The 9,765-nt window shown below is 39.9% G+C and overlaps 2 pseudogenes; both read left to right on the top strand.

Moving 5' to 3' along the window:
• The first annotated feature begins 138 nt into the window (after window positions 1–138).
• LOC125531553 lies at window positions 139–4,201 on the top strand (annotated as a pseudogene).
• Window positions 4,202–5,582: 1,381 nt separating this feature from the next.
• On the top strand, window positions 5,583–6,845 carry LOC125531554 (annotated as a pseudogene).
• Window positions 6,846–9,765: the final 2,920 nt, after the last annotated feature.

The raw sequence follows: 9,765 nt of genomic DNA, 5'->3' as shown, positions 1-9,765 counted from the left end.
GAACCTATCTAGGTGTTCCAGGCTTTGTGATTTACCTGATTCCCTCTGTAACCTTGTCTCCTTAGGAAAGCTAGACCTATCTTATTGTTCTGGTTTGCAAGAACTACCAAATTTCTTTGGTAACCTTCAAGAACTAAGCCTTTTTGGATTTATCACACTGTTCCAATCTTTCTAGATTGCCTGATTCATTTGGTAATCTGAACAAATTGCAGCATTTAAACTTAGAAGCTTTCATGCATTACATGCCCTTGCACCACAATGAGCTACGCTAAAAATTCAAAAAAAAAAAACAATGAGCTACGCTACTACTTCGACATGTTATTTCGAGTCCTATGTAACCTACTCAACCTGCAATACCTAAACTTCTCAGCATGCCCTGTTTCTGTTCTTCCTGAATCTCTTGCCAACCTCAAAATGCTTCACATATTGAATATCTCGCATTGCATTTCCCTAAGAAAATTGCCACAAAAAATTCTTGAATTGCCAAACCTTCAATCTTTAGTTGTGAAGAATTGTTTCCCACCTATCGAAGATCAAATCAAGCGATCCTCACTGGCCAATGGTTTGATGTCACTGCCAAAGTTTTTTGTGTATAACATGCCTGGTGGTGTGTCCAACAATATTGTGCAGCTTGAGGGCGTAGATGCTGAAGAGCTTGAGATAAAATTTCTTGAAAATGTGGTGAGTTTGGAAGAAGCTAAGAAAGTCAACCTGGCATGTAAATCAAGGCTTTCCATGTTGTTTCTCTCTTGGACTGGCAATGTCGTCGAGCATCTTGTGGATGATGAGTCTTTGCTTGGGGAGCTCCTACCCCCAACCACCTTGGAACATTTTATTCTCCAAGGTTACATGGGCATCACATTCCCAAGTTGGATATGCGCTGCTACATATCTTGCAAACCTTTCCAGAATAGAGCTACATAATTTGCAGGGATGCACCCAGCTACCATCACTTGGTCAATTACCTAATTTGCAAGAGTTGTCTCTGTGTGCATTGCCAAACATCAAGAAACTGGATAAGAATTTCTGTGGTGGTAATCATGCATTCACAAAGTTGACAAAATTTGTTATGCAGGACATGGATAATCTGGAAGTCTGGTATACAAGAGTATCAATAGAGGGTGAAGATAAAAGGGAAGAAGTCATGTTCCCTAACCTTCACAAGTTGCTGATACATGGATGCAACAAGTTGATGGTGAAACCATGCCCGCCTATAGCTGCGGAGTGGGTCATAGAGGTTAATGATATTATAGTATCATCATGGGAGAATAAAAGACATGCAGAAATTCTGTCCAATTCGATGACTTGTTTGGATATATCAGATTGCCATGTCAAGCCTAATGGTTGGTGGCTGCTCTATCATCTTCCCGCCCTTCGCAAGTTAAAGCTCCGCATGTGCAATGAGTTAAGCAGCTTACCAGGAAGCATTGAAGTCCTTGCCTCCCTTCGGTCGCTACTTGTGTTTGCATGCCACAATTTGGCGGAACTGCCGGAATGGTTTGGCAATCTCACCGCACTCCAAGAATTGGAAATCAACTAATGTCCTAAGCTCAAGTCCTTGCATGAGAGCATGCAGCACCTTACATCACTCCGATTGCTGCACTTGGATCACTGCGACAACATCTCATCACTGTCGGAGTGGTTCGGCAATCTCATCTCTCTCCAAAGACTTGAGATCTCAGGATGCCAACTAGTCAAGTCTTTACCACGATGCATGCAACATCACAGCGCTCTGAGGGAGCTACAGATCAGGCATAACCCTGAACTGAAACAGTGGTGTGAGTATTTCCTGGACGAGAAAGAAATAGTGTGAATCAGATTAAAAAAAAGCAATCCTTGCTTATTCTAAAGAAGGTAATGTGCTTCTCGAGTTTCCTGCCCAAATTATTCCCTGTTTACCTGTATATACATGCTTCGTACAGTTGCATATCGGCTTTGTCTGTACCTACTATATGTTCTTATATGCTTAAGCTACACGATTCCACTCGTAGGTTTGGCAGTGTATTGCACAAATGCTGCGTTGATCAAATGTACCTGCTGATGTAGCGGCCCTAGATCACAGTGGCTCAGCATCTAACGTGCGGTAAGTAATGGCTATAAACACTCCATGCATCTGCAGATCACTTTTGTCTCTCGCTCTCAATCTGATCTTCAGGTTTCTGTTGTCCACCACAAAACAGCTTGATAAAGATACTATTGGATCTTGGAGGCCTTAGCTGTAGGCTGTAGGTGAGGATGAGATGCCAGATATGAAATTATGTAGGATGAAACATGTCTGATAAAGAAGGCTCGGCTAGGTATGTTTTATCTGTTTATTTGTTTTTTCTTTTTTAATACATAATGGAAGGATCACCATTCTTTGTTTGTTTATTTTCTTTCATGTAATCTCAGTTTCCTTTTTCTCTGTGAAAATGTAAATTACTGAATAACTGTAGTCAATCATCTTCATCTTGTTTCTCAACACAAACACTGGACTGAAGATGAAACTACTCATGCTCGAATAAGTATAAGATCTACTGATCTAGTACCTGTTTTTATAAGAAAGCACAATCTACTTCATGCTAAAGTAAGCTTAGTTGGATGGGATACTATAGATCTTAGCCATCCATAATTCTCTCATCAGCGGCTCATGGTTTAAATTGAATCCTTGTAGTTGGATGGGATAACCTCTTAGTTGCACACTTATATTATTATTAATTCAGAATCAACACCTGCTGATCACATCCTAATTGCTAGCTTTTGGCTCGTGATTTAACCATGCTTAATGATGATTGATGGTTTGTGAGGGAAAACGCCAAATTTAATGATGGGTACATTTAAATTTTAGATATAATTTTCTAACATATGTACTATGTTAGTTATATTTTATCTGCAATATACTCCCTATGTCTCAAAATATAAGATGATAAAAGTCTTATATTTTGAGACAGAGGGAGTACATTGCAAGAAAGGTGCATTGCACATACATGGTTGCTGGTTGCTTTTACAAAAAAAAGCAACATACAGTAGGCATCTCTTACCTTGTTTATTTTTGCCGTGGACGTCTCTTATCGTGTTGCCTTATGCAGGGTATTTCCTACCACTCTTACCATAGGCCGAAGTTGTTAAAGTTAGAGGATTTTAAGGCATGGGTCCAGTAGTGAAAATTATGTTTTATGAGTTATGACCAAATTGAAGCTATATAACACTCTGTTATTCTTAATGAAATGCAGGAACACCCCTGCCCTTTCGAGGTTCTAAAGAAAACAAGATGAAGCTTAGGTAGCAACAGCACAAACTGGAGCTTTTGTAAGTTGGTGTATGAAAGGTATGTGTGGATGGTGGTGTGGATGCGCGAGTGTTGTTGTGCTCTACCTTGTAATCACGAAAACAATTAACCAACATAATTAGCGGAAATACCAAGGTGAACATGGTTCCACGTGCACCCACGTGAATTGTAAAATCAGAAAAATATACTAGGATATATAAAAGAATTCTGAAATTTTGGGGTATCAAACTTGGTCGACTGGTCTACTCACACATGAATTTTCGCTAATAAATAACACCCATGGTATTCTTAGCGAAGAAAACAAAATCGGATCTTATTATTACTTCAAGTGTGTTTTTTATAGCTTCGATTTTGACTCTTTTTTTTTGCCTAGAATACCATGGGTGTTATTTCTTCACGAAAATCCACATGTAAGTAGACCAGTCGACCAAGTTTGATATCGGCCCCAAAATTTCAGATTTTGTTTTTGTTTTTATCTAGTAATGTTTTCCTGTTCTAGGGGGAACATCTCCATCTTCCGATGATGCGGCGCCTTTCGAGCTAGGCGAGGAGGCAGGGGCCTTCTTCGGAGATGGAATTGGATGGTTGTATCGTGCTGGTGTCCTTAGTTGTTTTGAGATGGCATACCCTGTTTGTGTCGGTCGTGCTTTCTCCTCCAGAGCCGGCATGTTCCTAGTCCCTGGTGCTTCATTCGTGGAAGAGGGCCTCAACGTCTTCAGCTTCATGTTCTTTGCGTATCTTTCTTGCTTGAAGCGTGCGAGGCATTGTTAGCTGCTTTCTCGCGCCTCTGTATCTTAGCGTGTTTTTCTTTTTCTATGTTGGTTTGGTATGGTTGTAGTCCTGGCCGTTTGATGGCTTCATTAGTTCAAAGTTCCATTTCTCTAAAAAATATATGCTGTGAATCAATTGATCTCATACAGTAAGCACATCTCAGTGATGGTCGGCAGCAAAATATCTTTACTGGCATAAACGATGTGCGCTTTTCAATTATTCTCAAGTGCCCATCGATGTCCCGGCCAAATATCCATGCCCTGAAATGTTATCATGCTAATCAAGACCGCCACTGGTCATGAGTTGTGTCTAGCTGTTCGGCTGTTCCCCTGGCAGCATTATACTGAGCTAAAGTCCGCAAAAGGACCTACCAGCGGCCAAGATCAAGCTGATCTCTCTATGATCTGAATTCTGAAGAAAGCATCTCAAACTATAGTGGGTGCATGCGTCAAATGTGAAAGGCTCCAAGCTAGCAAACGTTGTTGCCTATTTAATTAACCAGAAAAGGCCAATATCATGGAACTGTAGCACTATAAAATACGTATATGAGTTCTGAAGATTTTCATATTTTTTTATTTTTTTGGAAAAGAAGGCTTACCCCCGGCCTCTGCATTTGAGCGATGCATGCAGCCATAATATTGAAAGTCTTGAAATAACACAAAGTCTTAGATTCATTACAGCTTGCAAGCGGAGCAAAAGAAAAAAAACTCAATACCACAACTGGTATGTATAATAGGACAAGGTCCCTAGAGTCATATCCTATTATGAGACCGCTATTCAAACCGGTTGAAAATAGCTCATGCTATCATCTCTCACTGGTTGCATCCAGTAACCAAAGACTTCCTGGAGTCCGTAGGGGTGAGTAAGGACCACGTACGGATCCATGCCGTAGCTTTGAAGATAACCTGCAAGAAGGATAGAGTGTGTTGTCTGTTAAAAATCATATCGTTCCTGCAGTTCCATATAGCCCAAGTAAGCGCACATATTCCAATCCGAATACGAGACGCAAAACTATGATCTACTCCAGCTAACCACATCCCAAATAACGATTCAATGCTAACTGGAGGAATGATGTTAAAGGCTATATGAATCGTTCGCCAAAGTAATTTCGCGAGAGGGCAATCTATGAATAGGTGTTGTATTGTTTCGTCATGACCATAACAACAACATCGTGCACTGCCTACCCAACGTTGCTTTAGTAATTTACCTTTGGTTAAGATCACTTGCTTGTGTACAAACCACATGAATATTTTAATACGCAAGGGAACCTTAACTTTTCAAATATGTATCGTTCTTGGGATTGGGCCAGAATTAATTAAACTCATATACATGGATTTGACCGTAAACACTCCATTTCTAGCTAACTTTCGGTGAAACGAGTCAGGTTGGTCGGATAGTTGAACCTCCATCAACCTCCGTACCAAGTGCTTCCAAGAGTTCCAGCGCTCCCCAACTAAAGATCGCCTAAACTGAATATTTAAGGGTACCGATTTTCATATGAATCTAGAACATATAATATGTGACCATAGGTCAAGACTGGTGTTTTTTGTTATAGATAGAAAACATGGCCCTCGTTCTCGAAAACAAAATAACTGTAAACACATGATACAAGGCAAAACACTTGTTTAGCAAATTGGTCTGCGATAGCTAATGAAGCCATTCCTACAATTTGGCAACAAGACATACAACATTTAGTTTTCAGTGGCTGTCTTAATCTATTTGGTCAGTTAAACAATTCAATCTTCAAAATGTTATCTTGAGCTTATCTTTCTTCATTTTCAATGTAAAAAGTTTATAGGCGGGCAAATTGAAGAGTCACTTTCTATCTTTGCGACGAATTGGTCTTTGCGGCGTACTCCTGAGTCCTGATGTTGCATTATGGAGATGTTTGCACCTATGTTGAAACCAGTAGGTTTGCTTTATTATATATCTTTTTGTGCCAATTATGGTAGTCATTATCGCTCAACACCGAGTTCATACAGATTTTTTTGCATGATCAGGCGATAGTGCTTCTACATGCGAGGGGCACTTGGTGTGTCTAATTGCTTGCTTGCTACAGAATACATTTCATGAACATAGCATCCTTTCTCTATAAATAGAGCCCTACACAAACATTCATCTCACACATTACGACGGCAAAACCTAGCTAAGGCCAAAATCTCCAATGGCAATCCGCTAGAAAACAAATAAAATACCAGCATCCATGGCTAAGTCACAATCATTGGCTGCAGCATTGCTGCTTGTCCTAGTGGTGTCCCTCACCGCCATAGAGGGTGTTCATGGCATCTGCGGCATGTCGAATGATGAATTCAAACTTTGCCAGCCTGCGGCAGCAGTGGAAAACCCAATAGATAGTCTGTCAGCTGAGTGTTGTGCCGCGCTTGGGAAGGCTAACTTATCGTGCATTTGCTGCTACAAGGCATCGCCAGCATATGGCTGAGGATGTACCACATTGACGCAGACCGTGCTATGGCACTGCCTGGAAAGTGTGGCCTCACTGTGCCCAGCAACTGCTCGTGATGATCGGATGCACTATCCATGAATGTGTAGGTGCTGGTCGGTCTAGATATGCATCAACATTAATATGTCTAAATAAGTGGAGGAACACTTGAAAGTTCTTATTGTTATTGTCTGATTTGAACACGTCTCTATCTCATTAATCTCTCGTTGAACGGTAGTATGTATGTATACTGGAAGTGTAAGGAGGGCAAAAGTGCCTTAGATGTCCCATGATTTAATATTTTAAGTTGTGAGCTTGTTATTGCCCAAAAATTGTGTCTTTTCAATGAACAAGTAAAAGTCGATCACAATCTTTTCCCAATCAGTCTGCTAGGTAATTTGAATATTTTCATCAACTATCAAGGCGACTGGTATACATCCTTATAGTGTACTAAATTATTGGTAGGTATCCACAACAACATATGGCCGACTGCACTGAAATATACGGTTGGATGTACATGACCATGGTCACTACATTGATCAAAACAATTTTCGTTCCTAATTTCAGTTCCCTTTTCAAGTTCGAAATTTTACCTATTGCCCTCTTGTCGATTTTAGTTTGTAATTTTGGTCCCCTTGTCATGGAACTTGCTTTGGCCTATCTCGCAACCTAATACATGTTTTGTTGTTTTGTTAAAATTATTTTCTTTGACCTGCACACCACATGTTGCATCACTAGAGATTTGTTATTTTTGTCACCCTCGCCAGCAAGTGGGTCCATTTGTGACAATGTTAATGGTCTCATGTTCAAATGAAAATAAATTAAATGCGACAAAGATGGCTTTGAATCAAAGAAAATCTTGGCGTGCAATTTTTGGGAGTCATGTTCCTATCAGTCATATTTGAGATACCAGTGTGCTAATTAATTTGTTACATTCTTATGTTGACGGCCATGGACCCCCTCCTCACATATGATGGATAGAAGCTTCAAGACATCGCCAAGTTAAGATACACATCTAAAATTAGCCTGCGTTGCCATCACCTTATGTACCACTGCCCGTCCACCACCTCACAAGGTCTCTGAACTCTGATGTCCACAAAACTTCATTGTCACGTTAGGATCCTGCCGTGGCGCATGTTCCCTACGTCTGCCCCAATAGGTTATGTAGTCTTCTCTCGGTTCAAAGATGCAACAACCATTACAATAAGTCCATAGTATTTAGAGCAACTTTCATCAGAAAGGTTCATTTTCATGCGAGACAATAGTTACTAATGCCTTCCAAGCCTAATGTAGAGAAGACACTAGACTGAGTGCCCTCCATGACTGTTTATCTTTTGCAGCACCTCTGAATGTTTCAACTGCCCTTTTTATGGACTTAAATAGATTGATATATGGAGTGTGGATGTACTAGTTGGTCTCATGCCACTATTCGGCACATGCAGTCCAATTCAATGTGGAACTTACCACATCATGGTTGTGTACATATCCGTTCCATTCAAACCGTAAATGTTATAAGTCAATTATTCAGTTCACCTTCCAAATTTCTACACTAAAGTAGGAGGTAGATGTCACGTCCATTGGATATCATCGAGTCTAAATTTTAATTGAGGAAAAGTTGGGGTCAAACCAGTCGATGATGTCCAAGTCTCTCGACAAAGTACACGACTAATTGCCACAACTCATCATAAATGACACTTCATATATACTAAACCACGGGGTTCACTAGTTTAACCCATGAGTTAATGGTGGTGCTTTTGGGTACCTCCGTCGACATCTCAGAGTATTTTTCTGCTACTACCAACATTTATTGTGTGTGTGTGTGCGGATCTTTTGCTCTTTCTTGTATTTTTTTGGGTGCTTATCAAGGTTCACACAAATTCATTTACAAGGATGTGTTTTGGCCTATATACACTCTTAAATGTTAATTATAAGAAAAAATTGAGGTGTATGGATAACTGAGGGGAAACATTTTGGTTTGTTGGAAGACAACAAATTTTATTGCGAAACTCATACATATTATAAATTGCTTAAGAACTTGCTTGGATGACAAGGAAAAAATCACGCCAAATTCGAAATTATTTGGAAGTAGGACAACATATTATGCCGCGATAACCTATATTTTGAGAAATGAAAATTATAAATTCCAATCTCACATTCTCAAGTGGCATATGTCCATCTGCCACATATAGGTTAGTTCTGAACTTCTGATTCACCCGATGTCAAGGGAACATTTGAGTCTGATTTTCAAGGAGGAAGACCACCCAGTTTTCCATTTCATTTAAACGTAACCGTAAAGGAGTACAATACAGCTCATGTTTCACACACAACGACCACCCTCTCCAAGTCTGCCACAACCATTGCAACATGCTTCTTTTTGCAATGCTGCTAGACAGATTCCTTTACGGTGATAAGGTAACAAAATCCTCGACATCCATATGTGTCATTCAAAAGTCAAAACAGCAAAATAAAAGTAGAAAAGCTCATAAATGCAACCCAAGAGCTCCCGATGCCTTCCAAGCCCACCGCAGCAAAGGCATTGGATTGTTCTCCACGAACTGTCCATCTCTCAGCTTGAAGCATTTCTGAATCCTTCATCTATCTTTGATGGACCAATATAGATATGAAATATCAAGTGAGGATGTCCTACCAATCACATGCAATTATTAAGCACATGTATCAAAATTAATGTGGAACTTACCACACCATAACATGCATGTCTATATCCGTTCGATTTAAGGCATAAATGTTGTAGTCGATTCCTTAGTTCAGCTCTCAAATTTCAACACAAAGTAGGAGTTGTATAGCAAATTTCTTTGGATATTACTACATTTTTAGTAAAACACTAGGTTCATTTGTTCAAACCCTGGCTAGATCATCATATTTTTGGGCACCTTGAAAGCCATAATTTTTTTTGCCAATTTCAGTTTCATTCCTAAGGAATTCCTTTTGGGCCATTATCAACCTAATGCACACCAGTTTTGTGGTTGTATTTGGGCAAAATTATTTCTTTCACATGCACACTATAAGTTTCATCTTTGTTGATTGAGATCTTTGTCACCCTCGCCACTAGCTGGGTTCATATGTTCCTGGTGTTACGTAATGGCTTGTGTCCGAGTGTAGCTAAATTAAATGTGATTAAGATCATTCTCCAGTAAAGTGCAATTTTGTGAGTCATGTTGGTGTCTCTCATTTTGGCTTGCTATCTGAAATGACGGTGTGTTAATTAATAGGTTACACTCGTAATGTTGATGGCCATGGATCCTTTCCTGGTCGATGATGGATATTGG

This window comes from Triticum urartu, unplaced genomic scaffold (genome assembly GCF_003073215.2).
Source record: "Triticum urartu cultivar G1812 unplaced genomic scaffold, Tu2.1 TuUngrouped_contig_7467, whole genome shotgun sequence".
Taxonomy (NCBI): Eukaryota; Viridiplantae; Streptophyta; class Magnoliopsida; order Poales; family Poaceae; genus Triticum; species Triticum urartu.
This window is presented reverse-complemented; position numbering and strand designations above follow the sequence as displayed.